The sequence below is a fragment of the Corvus brachyrhynchos genome, unplaced genomic scaffold (assembly GCF_000691975.1).
Source record: "Corvus brachyrhynchos isolate BGI_N302 unplaced genomic scaffold, ASM69197v1 scaffold31, whole genome shotgun sequence".
In the NCBI taxonomy this organism is placed as follows: domain Eukaryota; kingdom Metazoa; phylum Chordata; class Aves; order Passeriformes; family Corvidae; genus Corvus; species Corvus brachyrhynchos.
In genome coordinates this window covers 359732-374088 of record NW_008236196.1, presented here as the reverse complement: position 1 = coordinate 374088, position 14357 = coordinate 359732, and positions in this window count along the sequence as shown.

The window sequence follows — 14357 nt, the reverse complement described above, 5'->3', positions numbered from 1 at the left end:
CTAGTGATAACAGCTTATGTTTGGATTTTGTTTTTATTTTGGAGAACTCCCATTACAACAACCTTTGTCATCCAAGAATATCACATCCCTTGTATGTTAATACATGCCGGTATTTTGATTCTTCAGGACGTAAGACTGCCTCCTGCAGTTGTCCAGTGAGAAAAGAAAATTTTGAAGCCCTTGTGGTCTATTTTTGTCTGTTCTAGAAGGAATATCCCACTCAGACTTCACTTCCAAGATATTATTGGTTGAAACCAATAATTAAGAGACTCGAAGAACATTATTATATACTATTAAATAATATTCAGTTCATATATTTATAAACTGAAAGGCAACAGATTTTGGAGCAATGGTAAATTATTAACTTTTTTTTTAATCTTTCCGGGAGGATCTTCTTTGAAGCCTTTTATATCTCTTGAGTAAATATGTGCAGTTATAATTAGACAGTTTTGTCGAACATGTATTATGTAACCAAAAACCTGGAACAACTCCAATGCCATTTTTCTGTATTGTGTAAATATGTAATTAGGCAAGATTTTTTCCAGTACTTTTGCTGATTGCATTTTCCTTGGTCATGCAAGAATGGGATTTTTCTGCTCTCAGACATATCACAGTCCGAGCCCTACAAGCCCTGACGTGGTGTACTACCTTTCCACTCCCATTTACTAATTCTTTGTATGTCTCCTTCCTTTAAATGGGGTAAACCCCATATGAAATCTGACATAAAATATCAATCTAAGAGATGATTAGGTACTCATAATGGCACTGAAAATAGGGATGATGGCTAAAATTTTTCCATCACTTGTGGCTAGTCAGAGTCACAAGTCAGGTCACAAGACCAGAGGATTCAGGTCATGGTCATGCCACTAGTACTCAACTATGTGGTTCCACTTTGCACATTCCCTCTTCTGAGAGAATGCCAGACACAATAAGTCCTGTGTCTGTGGAAAACACAGAAATTGTAGTTCCTGCCCTTGCAGCCCTTATTTGTGGACAAAAGTTCTGTCCTGAACTCTAACAGCCCTGATGACCAGCAAGGGAGGCTGGTCATGAGTGCTGAGCTGGACAGGCTGTACGAGTAAAACTTACCGTGACTACCTACATCTGGCCCGCTTGGCTGAAGATTAATTTATGCCTTCCAAGGGAACTTGGTTTAGTTGTGGACCTTGCAATGTTAGGTTGGACTTGAAGATCTTAGACGTCTTTTCAAACCTTAATGATTCTATGATTCTTTTTCTTGCATCGACCAGAAAAATATAGACATTTTTGTGCAAGCTATGTGACACTTCTGATAGCACATCCAAGAGTAGGAAAAAGTGGCAAAGATGACTGAAAGGAGCATATCAGCACAGGACAGGTATCAGTTTGATTTAATTCTGGCACAAATCTCTTGTGATTTTGCCAAGACCTTTCTAACAGTGGATTTTCATGTTTAGAAATAATTTTGAAGACAAGTGAGTAATTTTGAGGATTCACGGGACTTGGACAGCATTTTTATTATTTCTGGCTTTGATTGTATTTCCCCAAGAACATGTATCACTTTGAAAGACCTGTAACATTCACAAGGCAGATAGAGCTTTTTAAAAACATAATTAACATTTTAGTGAACTTCTGAAATAATTCATGCATTTATGAGCCACTAATGACTCAGTGGAAGGGAATTTCTCACCCCTCACCAGTGAAAGAGAGCTGTGTGGTGCTCCCACACTGTATTTCAAATGTTTGTTCTTAGACTGGTTGTCATTCTCATTTCGGTTGCCCCATAAATAAACTATAATACTACTTTTCATGATGAGGATAATACTAATATTGTTCCACTTGATCAAGAAGTTAGAAAGAATTATATATATGCTTTGAAAAATCAGAGCTGGTGCTTCAGAGAACTGGAGAAAATTAAGACTTATCTCAGCAATAAAATTGATCTTTAAAACCAAAATTATTCAATTTGCAGAGATTTGAGGTAATTCAGACATACAGCAGCAATTTTTCTTTAAAAGAAAACCATCCACCTCTAACCTATTACAATTTTTTGAACATATGAAAATAATGGAAGTCTGTGGGAAAAAGGTCAATATAAATTGTGAATATTTTTTAAAAAGCCAATAATAAAGTTCATTTAAAAACTCTGTGAAGTGATCCTATGGTGAGAAATGACCCTCAATGCCTGTAAAACAGCTCAGCTGTGAAAAAACATGTGCTCAGTCCATTTTTTTAAATTGTGGAAAGTTAACATCAGGTATTACTAGGTGCTCTACAGGATCAATTGTTCAATTATCAATTTTACTAATGGGAAAACACTATAAACCTATTAAGTATTACAAGTGTGAAGTAAAGCAGTAGTGGGGCTGAAAAGAAAAATGCTGAAAGTTTCCTTGGACAAAAAAATTATTTCAACTAATCAGTGCAACTGAGGACCGAAACTCATCAGGTCTTAAAAAAGAAGAGAACAGAATTTTCCAGCTTTGATTCACTGTTGATGTCTGCCCATTGTCACATACAATGACAATCTCATTTCTCTTACTTGTCCCAGAGCAGCTTTTAGTAATCCACAGTTTGGGGATTTCAAGAACAATCTATACTCCTTTATTTGGAGAAATGGGTTTTCAGAAAGCTGTGATTAGATAAGGTTGGATTTTTATTCTCCTACCCCATATTCTGGCTCAGCTTTTTTGGGCGAGCCTGTAGGTACACATGTATGGCAGGAGAGGGAAGCAGAGCCAGGGCAGAAACATCACAAACTGACACTTCCCAGCTGCACCCATCTGTGTAATAGTGGCTGGATATCTAAGTATTGGCAGAGGAATCATACTGAAAATAGTAAAAATCAAGCAAGTTAAAGAGAAAGGAAAAAGCAAAGTTATTTGCTCATCTTTCTGAGATGCAGGTTTTTGAAGGCCAAGGAAGCAGGGTGTTCCAGGTGTTTTTGGACTGAATCCCTAGGAGGATCCTTGTCCATCACATCTTCATTTTTTTCATAATCAGTAGAACCTACTGTCAGGGAAAGTGTGAAACTGTTTCCCCAAAATGCTGCCCTGCATTAACAGTCATGAGAACTTAAGGCAGTTTTTTTAATTGATCTGAACAATTCACCTTAAAATAACAGGATGGCATTTCCCCGGAGAGAGGAAAACCAAAGCCTGATCTGTCTTAACTAATAAAATGTGAATTTTATCAGTCAAACAGTCAGCAAAGACCTCAGGGAAAGGGAATTAATGGGATTAACATGTTGCCGTTGCCTGAACATGTGCAACGTTCGCTGTACAGCTGTTGAATTAAAACGTGCCACAGCATTTTTGCAAAGTGGTGCTTTTTGTTCTATTTTCTTACCTACTGTAAAACTTCAAAAAAAAAAAAATCTTTAATTGCTCTGAAAACAAGTTTGCTCATTAAGAAAGGCTGAAACAATGCACATAAAATGAGCAATCACCTAATCTTTATTCATATTTGGAGTGAAACCATATGTGTGATTTAAGGAAATATAGAAAACTGCAACTGATTAAATGATTGTGGATTTTTTCCTCTCATAATTATTGTTTCACAGTATTCAAAGGCCATGTCATACCACAACTATTTTTGCTAATACAAAAAATGTGAATATGTTTTTTTTCCTAAAACAATAAAAAAAGCTTATAATAAAAATCTTTGCATACAGGTACTTCTGCATCTTAATTATTCTGTTGTCAAATGAAAACAGGATTTAGATGACAGGACAAGAGGAAATGGCCTCAAGTCGCATCAGGGTAAGTTTGGATTAGATATTAGGAAAAAATTCTTCTTGTAAAGGGTTGTACAGAATTGGAACAGGCTGCCTGGGGAACTGATGGAGTCACCATCCTGGAAGCGTTCAAAAAAACTTGTGGATGTGGTACTTGAGGACATGGTTTAATGGTGGTGGTGCTGGGTTGATGGTTGGATTTGATGAACTTAAAGGTCTTTTCCAACCTTAATGATTCAATGACTCTGTGAAATGCTTCAAAATGCAGCAAACTCCCCCCGAACTCCATGACTTACATGAACTGCTGTAAAAAATTATCTCCTGTCCCTTTGGTGTCCCTCCTTGCTGTTAAAGGGGTTCTGCAAACACTGAGTATGAGGCCAATCCAATATGCAGGTATGGATCCTTATGCCTGCAATCTGCATGGAGGATTTTAGTGTGACTGCTCATGCAGGTAAAGTTGAGGGCTTTTTTGAAATGCTGTGAATAAGAGGCTACAAATGGTCTTTTACTTACTTCTCTTAGAAGAAAATTATGTTATTCACAGTTTCTAATCAGCTTAGAGTTGTAGCAACTTATAGAATATCAAATAAAATAATTTCTCACTGTGTTCTGTCATGTAGCATGGATCAGAAAAGATATGTTTGTCAGGAAGAGCTTTTGCTTCCTGTAGGTGTTCACAGGAGGGAGGTGTTGGTGCTTTGTTCTGCCTGCCATGTCTCTGAGGCCCCACTACAGCTTCTGGCAGCACCTGCTCCTGATTGAGGGGCCTGGGTGGGCTTCACCTGGCTGCCAGATGCACTGGCAACACATCTGGAAAGCAGATGCTGTAACTTTTAAAGAGAGTAGCAGATGGTGGTGTACTCTTTTGCCCAAACAGAAGGCATTACACCATCAGGAGTATCTGAAATAGGTGGGTGCTTCACCTCTTCCAGCTCTGAAATAGCTCTGACTTCACCCACAAATACAGCTCTCCTTTTGACATTTGTAGTTTCCAAAAGGTCACTGTGATAATTGAAGTTGCTGCCATTCACTTTTAGGATTAAATCTCGTGTCCAGAGAAGACTTTTCCAGGCAAGGAAGCTGCCCAGGGTGCCCAACCCCACAGCTGGGTCTGGCTGTCCGTACAAGCTCTGGCCCTGATGTTTCCCGCAGCCCCTCAGGCTGGCACAACCTCTTAGTAGACTTCTGGCACTGTTATGTTCCACCAGAACACTGAAATCAAGGGACTAGAGGGCAATTCAAGCCTAAGGAGATGAGATTCCCAGAAACTGGCACACAACAGTGGAACTCACAGGAGGTCAAAAAATAGTCCTGTCTTCTGCCATTACGAGCACTTAATACAAGCCACATTTTTTTAAACTGAATTTTCCTTCAATGCTAAAAAAATACTGCACACAGCACATCATCCCTCCACATTGCCACTCACCCACATGAACCTTATTAGGGACAAATCTGTTATCTCAAGCAAGAGCTAACTGAATAAAGCAAAACTAATTGAAGTGCCACTTGAATAATATGAGGAAGAAGGTTAACAGAGGCACTGATCTTTTTTCTGTTGTGAAGTGATGGGATGCTGCCCATGTTTGCATGTAAATAGCTACCTCCTTTGTACAGATACTGGGGTTTTATTGACCTCAAAAAAAAATGCTGTTGGTCAGAGCTGTGAAATGTAAGTGAATTATAATAATATAAAAATACTCTGAAAAAAGGAAAGCTGTTTCCAAAAGTCCAAGTTTCAAAATAATGAGGTCAAAATTACATCTGTAATTAAACATAGAAAATGTGGTCTCAAAAAACCCCTGAAAAAATTGATACTCCTTATAAAGATCATTTAAAAATTGATGAGAGAACTGAAGTATCAACCCGTTGCCTGTAACAAACATAATACAAGCACAGTGTATTTTTAATTGGAACAGCACATTCAGGATGGAAACAGAGTAGATCTTTGCTGGAACAGGAAAGAAATTACAACTTCAATAAAACACAGATGGGAAGATATGTATTAAGAGTCTTAGTCATGCATGTCTTACCATGATATGAACTAACTATTAAGATTGGTTTAAAGCCATACCTATATTTAGTTCCAATATTTATTTCAACTTTATTTAATTATTTCAAATTATCTGTACTAATCAATTTGTGCAAAACAGATATTAGAAAATATATGAAAAAGAGGAAAGGCTTCCATAGAAATATTTTTTTAAGACATCACAGTCAGCTTGTGACTTTTTTCCCATACTTTGCATTTCACATGGGTTTCTCCCATCTCCTTATTTTCCTAATAGGTTTTTGCACCAAACCAACATAACCTAGATTTGAATAAGAGCACATGTTTGGGCTGTTGCATTCTCCTGCCTGTTTTGCTGCCATTTTTTTTCTTTGGGGGTGAGATATTGGATGTTTTATTTCAGAAATTTTTCTCAGCACAAGACAGCTTTTATTTCCCATCTTCTCTGTCTCTTCCATGTAGGATCACAGTAATACATTCAGATTTGTTTGTAATTCTTAATGGCAGTTTAATTAAAAATTTCATGCAAGTAGCAATTGAGTATTTGCTCAGGATAATACAGCTACTTCTATAATCCTTCAGGACTCCATTATGGCCAAATTACCAGCTAGGTTTTACTGGGGGGAATTCCTTAATGCTTCTACAGAGGATAAAATACTAATTTTTCAGGGCTCTTCTGTTATGTCAGAAATTTTGGCATTGGAAGGAATGACATGCAAAACATTTTCTAACTCTACTCTTTTGCAATGATTTTGATATTGATTATAAAATCTTTCTGAGAGATGGGCTAAGAAGAGATGAAAATTGAGAAGGAGGCTGAATTCCAGGCACAGCTCCACTCCTCTGTAGCAGTGTGGGCTCTGGGGCTGAAGGGAAGCAGGGGTGTGAGAAGGCAGAAAGAAGGTAAATGGGGAGAGCAGAGGGTCCTGTGAGCTCACACTGTCAGTGAGAGTGCTGAACCAAATGGATATTATTCACTATTAGTAAGAATTAATCAAAAGTGAGATATTTTTTAGACCAAGTCTGTCATGCGGAGGTTTTTGTGTGTGTGTTGTACTATTCTGAGACCTTCTGTAGTTCAAAGGGCAAAGCTGCGTAAGGGCTTTATGACCACCACCTCTTACAATGTCACCATAAAATTTCTTGTATCTTTTTGAGACTCATGACATTTGTATTGTACTATAATTCTTCACCCACTTTCAGGTGTTTCATTCACTTTGGTGAATTTTATTCACAGAACCCAGAAAGAAAAAGCCATGTGCTCCCAGATATTTTAAATATAACGTGTAGACAGATAAAAATCATCTTTTCCATGTGAAGTTCCTTACACCTTACATGTAAGCTGCATACAAAAAACCAGTTTCCACACACAGAAAACAGTTTGTGTTTTGAATGGAAAACAAAATCAGAGAGTTCCCTGAAGTCCTGACAGCCAGGAAATGGTAATCCTGTGATCTTGCTGCCTCCTGAGCTGCCTTTTGGAGGAGCGCTGGCTGGAGAGAGAGATCTTCATACCTACTGAAGCTCCAGGCTCTCTTGCAGCTGGGACAGGCTGAGCTATTGATGTCACTAGTCCTTCTTTCCATCTTGGTGCTCTCTACCTTCTTAAAGTAAAAGTTTAAATGGTAATAGCCCTTGAAGGGATTCACCCTTACAGTGCAAATACATTCACATGCACTTAAGCTTATATGAAATCCAAAGTGAAAATACCAGCAGTTAAAAACTGTTACCTGAAAGGGGGAAAAAAAATGTTTTACAGTGATGTTTGTTCTGTAGAAAGAATTCAAGAGGGTGTTTTTTTCCTACCACCTTTTGAACAAACTTCTTGGTGCCTCTTAAAATTCTTTGAACTATAGCTATGAGTAGTATTGCTTAATACACCATACATTAAGGAAAAAGACCTTATGTGAAAACACAGTTCCATTTAGATTATGCTTTCATACATCAGAAAAATTATTTTAAAAACTTCTTGAGCGCCTTCTGAGAATTGACTTGATTCCCACATCACTTTTCTCAGAAGTGCAATCAAAATCTCTTAAGAACAAGTAATTGGCATACTTAAAAATCTTAATTGTGACTAGGAGACAGCAGCTTATTTTAAGAATGTGGTTTCAAAGAAAGAATTTTTTTTCTGCAAGAACCATTACAATGGTTAGTTATCTCTTTGAAAACTGCATGAAGGTTTTAGAAGTTCAAACTCGGATTTTTGAAAATTAAATTGTTCTGTTGTCCCAGAAGATATAAATTACTAATGTTTCACTCTGCAGGTATAAAAATCTTTCTTCTTTGTGTATTCTTGAGTGTTTCATAGACAGGTTTCAGGACAGAACTCATGTTCTTGTTTTCCATTAATGGAAATTCCTTGACAATAGGACTGAAAACCTCAGTCTTCTGGCTGTCTTAATACCTCCATATGCAGTCAGAAATACTCATATGTGTCTGTGACTGGAAAGATGCACAGGGTCTCCTGGTGCTGTTTCAGGCACTGGTTTATCTGTAAAGTCAAATCTTCTTATTGCCACAGGAAGCCTCCATATCAGATACCTTCAGTTATGTAAAGATCAGGCTTCTTGTCTCGGAGAGCCGAGGAAAGCCATCTATCTTGCCAAGAGGTGGGTGTCACAGCACTTCCCAGTGGTAAGCCATCGTTGCTCTCTGTCATGAGTAGGAATAGGAGCTTCAAAATGTTTTAAAGAAGCCCTCCTGTTGAGTCACGAGGTGCAGAAAAGAGAGAGGAGCCTGAGTACAACTGGATCCTGTCCTAGCTCCAGACTTCGTCAACAGTTATATAGTTTTATAACTTTGTCCTGCAGGTTTCAGTTTTTGATGCAAGACCCAGATTGGTCTCATCCGATTCCCCCAGGCTACAGGTGTCCCATAACTATCTGTCCTGCTAAATCCTGAGGGGCTGTCATGGTGAAAGATCTATTGGAATTTGCACCATAATATTCACAAATAAAAATTAAAATTGGAGGTGTGTTACTCTTGAGTAAACACTTTTAATTTGAAAATCCCCTGAAACATTCCTTGTACATGCCTGTATATGAATGTTCAGTCTACTGTCAATAGGTAGGTTTGTTTGCTTTTATTATCTTTCACAGACCACTTAGAAGTAGTCTAGAGACTTGCTCAAGGACCCATAGATGGATGGTTAAAAAAAATCCTCCCCAGAGTAAACCAGAAATTCTGTGACCTGTTTCCTCAGTTTCTGTGTTCCAGTTTTGCTGGTTTTTGGTTTTGATGTAAGTAATTTTCCACAGCATAAATGAAGACTTACTTGTGTGGAACACAAGCACAACCAAGACAGGTATGCGTGGCAACTTCTAAGATAAAATGGGCTAGGCTAACACATAAAAAAAGATTTTAAATATGTTGTCACAGAAGAAGGTGGGAAGAAAGACATTTTGTGAATGATGAACCTCTGAACAGATAACGGCTTGTTGGAATAGCTGAGAATTTTGAGATGTGGAAGACAAAAAGTGACAAATGTCATAGAGAGAATGAAAGAACTACAGTAAGGTTTGTGAGATTAAATTAGATTTACTATGTCAAAAAAATATAATAAATCATAATGTTGGAAGGGACATTGAAGTTTTCCCACCCAGGCAGATCCATTTTTTCTTTTGCATGTTTTTCTAACTTTCCTAAAGACCTTGATTAGCCATTTTGATGATCTGCACTTATAAGAAAGATTTTCCACCTATCCAGTTTAATTTTTCTGGATACTATATATCTTTCTTAGCAACAATTTTTTTGCTTTTGCTTGTCTTACCTAAAACTAAAAACCCCTTTTCTAACAATAGCTGGTTTTTATACCCTCTGTGCTCCTCCAGTACAAAAAAATATTTAAGATTCCTTCTCCGTCTCTTGTAAAAATGGTATCTCCCAAATTCATAGATGTTTTCTAAAGCTAATTCTAAGCAGAATTTCACTTTCAGTAAAAATAATATTTTGCTTAGAGACCTACAAACCCAAAGAAGGGGGAGGGAGGAATTTACAGGAGGAATTGATGCTTTCGATTTATGAAGAACAATTTTAAAGAACATGAAAAGGATTTAAGCATTTTTCAAAATTCTAATAAGAAAAAACATGAAACTTACGAAACTTTGGAGGACATTTAATAAAAAATAGTCCTTTTCAGAATAACCTTTTTCAGTTTGCATACAAGTTTAATAGGATTTAATAGGAGTCAAGCACAAACCGGGAGAAGGAGGTAGATGCATCCAGTTAGAGGCTTTTAAAAGTTTTTCCTTGATCATAAACATCTTCCTAGAATTTTCAGTTATTAAAATATGTTAAATATATTAGTTCTTGCTTGAGGACTGCATGAGATTTTTTGCAGGCAATTATTTCTCTTCCTTGTCACTAACACAGGAAATGTTTGACGTACTAAACAAGAGGTGCATTCTGTCCCATGGGTGTCCTGTTTAGTTGCCCTGAGAAAGCTTACTTATTCAGTTGCTCTGGTAAACAGGTCCAGGGTAACCTGTAATAACCAAAAAAATAATCAAGGGAAGAAAGAGAGGTGTCCCACACAGATTTCCTAGAAGATACCTTCAGAATGTATAGGATGAAACTTAGCTACCAAACAGGTAGCACCACAAGGGTTTGTGAAATTTGTCCCCTATGAATTTTTTTCTACCTTTCATAAGAATGGAAGAAAGAAAAGAATGGAAGATCAGCAGAAACAGAGTAAGACATGTCAGGTATAAAGAGCATATCCCAGTGTGACTTACTAGGGAGAAGTGAGGAGCAAACTTACTGGAAATGCTGGCAAGTTGTTCTTCCATAGCATGGAAAGGAAGGAAGAGGAGATTGCTTTGAGTGAGTTTTCTGTCTTAAAGCTGTATTAAATCCTTTCATTTTATAGGCTGTCCATGATACACTCAGTAATTGTCTCTTAAGGTAGTAAACCACAAGGCACAACGTCTGGGAGGACAGGATCCCAGGGAAAGCAGTTGGGTTTTGGATTCCAGCTTTCAAGAGAGGCTAATTAATTTTCTTTCATGCCTGAAAGACCCCAAGACATTGCATTTTCGAACCGCAATGATTTGAAAAATTAGGAATCTAATGGCTGCTGGCCCTTGGAATATAGAAAATTTTGAAAATATCACATTAGAATATTTTCTGGCAATTGTTCTGAGTTTGCTTGGGGTTTTTTTTGTATTTTCAGAATAAAATGCAACTAGATTCATATTAGAAGAACATTTCAAAGGCTCCAGTAAGGGCTCCAGCAGCCTGCTCTGGTGAAGACTCAGCTGGCCTTTGAGGCAAAGTCAGTGCCCTAAAGTGCACTACTGAGCGTGGCCTTCTCAGCACCATGTGGCTCCAGGGGCTGCTTCAGGATGAACCCTTGAATTTAGCATGTCTGGAAGAAAGAAGGATGTCCTCGCTGCCTTCATGCTAAATCTCAGCTTGTTCTGCCAAACCTTGACAAGAATTGACAGGAGGAAAATAACTGGAGCAGTCTGAGGAAGGACAACTATTTATTTGCAGCAACTTTCTTCAAATTTGTTTTAGTTGTGCACTTAAAGGAAAATGAGACTTTAGAAAAATGCTGTGCAAATTGAAATTGTGCTCAAACATCTCTTCTGAACCTGAAATGTCCCAGTCTTCAATTTTTCTCTGCAGCTTTTATTATAAAGATCCTTTTCCTTAGATACCTTATTGCTATAAACTTAATAGAAATTTATTTTTTTGATTAAAATTACAAGATTTAAAAACAAAAGATTTTTTTTTCATTTACACAAGAATATTAATTTAGAAGGGATAATATATTAATAATTCAACTCCTCTGCAAGTGCAGGCAGCAATGGGTAGAAGTGTAAACCAGAAGGATGCACAGAGTCTCAATTACATCTTCCTGGAACAGCACAAACTACAAGAACTGACCTAATTTTTTAGTAAATGCACAAGATCTGAGGTAGGGCAAGAACCACCTTCAGAGAGAAGGAGAGCATGAAAATGTAGCCAGAAACCAAGATCTCTGATGCAGTTGGGATTTTTTGTACTGAGACTCATGGGTGCTTTTCAAGAATCAGGCTGTTCTTTCCTTACATGGGAAAGAATTCATTTTTGCCTGGGCAGGGAAATAATTTCCTTCTTGATCCCAAATGTGTTGTCAGTCTAACTTGTGTGCAAAACTTGTCACCAAATTTTGGTCAAACACAATTGAAAATCAGTGCTCTGTGCCTTACACTGAGCTGATGTTAGTAGTGAGCAACTTCCAATGCCTTCCGGAAAGGTTTAAAAGCTAAACAAAAGATACATTTGGAATCAGGGTTCCAGAGAAGGCAGGAGGGAAGAGAAAGAGCTCGGAGGATGGAATGCCTTTCTGTCCTCTGGAAACAGCCAACAGGAGTAGCTTAATCTCTGTAAGAGCAGGGCATTGACAGAGGGATCTCTGACAACTCTACTCCTTTGTAACGGAGAAACTGCAACCACATTTTCTTGACTTGTTGGCTTTTTAAAAAATGGCCTCTGCCTGAAAAAACCCATGGTTTTCTTATATTTGTATCTATGTTTCCATTTATATTTGTAATAATCTTTCTAATTTATCAAAAATCATCAGTTATAAGATCATTAAAAACAGAAAAAAAAAGAGATTTATTTCAGGTCCTGAATATTAATGTGAAAAAAAAAAAAAGATAAAATAGTAATTATACTTTTCAAGTGGTTGAGCAGAGTTAGTAGCACTTCAGTAATAAAGCAATTAAGTCACTGCTTTATTATGATAGTTGTTATATCATATTTTAATTCTCATTCAAACTCACTAGTTTGTCCTTTTTTACTTACTGCCTGATCCTTCAAACCCCAAAAAATTCTGTAAAGCACCTACTGCATAAGTATTTCTGAAAAAAACCCACATTCCAACTGTTCTTTAACTGTCCAATATAATCTGCAAGTGCTTGTATCTCCTCCTCAAAACATGTGTGCTAAAAATATTTGGAAAGTTCTGTGACTTGTCTTGAAGAATCAGCCCTATTTTGCCCTGAATTTTTGGAACTTGTGGTTCCTCATCAGATGTGAGATTATGGGTGCTGGTAAGGGTCCTGGCACCAAGATAAATGCTGGGTGTGACATGGGAGGGGATAGATGTACTTCTCATTGCAGGATCTGGGCCTCTCTGGACCCCAGTTGCTGTCCACTACCCCATCTGTTGTTTCAAACTGTGACATGTAGACCTCTGGGAGGAATTTAATAGAAAGCTGGCCAGTAAGTAAATTTTATTTCAATGGAAGATTAAAGAAAAATTTTTTAGTTTAGAAGCATTTTTTCATTGAAAAAATGCAATTTTTTACAGCAGCAACATACAGGTATTTTGATTTTGGTTTTCAATTTTTAAAGGAAATGTAAAACATTTATTACTTGGAAAATATGTTTTACATTCTTTTTAAACAAGAGTAAAACTTCTGAGCATTTGCTTGAACTTTGAAATAAGCAGAAGTTTCTAGCTTTGAAAGGTCTATAAACAAGCACACTAAACCTCAGGTATTACTTCAAAAGACAGTTCAGGTGTGGGAGAGTGAGAGACGAGCTGACTGACTTAGGTTAGTCCATTGCTCCAGATAGTATGTGACAGAAATCATGCCTAGTGGTGGTAGCATTTCATCAGATTTAAGAGGCAGAAGCATGTTTTCAAGTCTGGGGATGGCATGGTATTCAACGGCTTATGTGGAAAATAAATCCAATAAGCTCCTGAGATGCAGCATCCTGAAAACATACTCAAATAAATTATGAATTTAAATGTATTTGAATAAGCCATTTTGTTGAACAGGCAGAAAAGCAGTGCTGGTTTTTATGGTGAGGTATAAGAACCAATGTAATAAGCATTAATTATTAGTAGGAAAAATCTGAAAGCAAGAATTTCTAAAACACTTGGCGTTGGCCCAGGTCAACAGGCATTGAAGTTATTGGAAAAGTTTTTCACCGTGTGCACTAGTTAGGCCAACACTGAGTGCTTTTAAACATCTCCTGTAGTTTTATGTATTAGAGACAAAATGTATGCATGATCAGTACAAACACACAGTACATTTTCAGTGAGAAACTTAATTTGAAGAAAGAGCAATTCAGATTTTCCCATTTTACCCTTTTGGTAAAGGCTGGATAATTACAATAATTTAAACAATTAGCAAGCTGAGCTTGCTCAAAATTAAATAAAAACAGCATTGTCTTTTGGTTATGAAAATATTCTCTTAAGCTTTTTTTGGTTATTTATTCACTGTTTCACACAATCTTATCAAGTCTTGTCAAATCAGAATGTTTAACAGAAATACTGAAATATACTGATTGCTATAGTATTTTACTATCTTACAGCTCTTACATGTCATAAAATTTCTAGCATTTCATATGAAAAAGATAGTCCCTGACTACAGCATTTTTAGGATGGACATTATAATTAAAGGAGAGCACAGAGTAGAACCAAATAAATTTTTAAATTGGCCTCAGTGTCTTTGATTGAAAAAAAACCAAAACATAAAAAACCACGAAAAGTAATATTTATCATTTATTAGCTCCAAGAGTTGCGAAAAATACCTACAAGATTTAAGTTACTCATTCATAGCTCTTTCTTTACATACATATTACTACAGATTGCAAAAGCTTTGTAAGTGAATGTGATAGGCCGTGTAG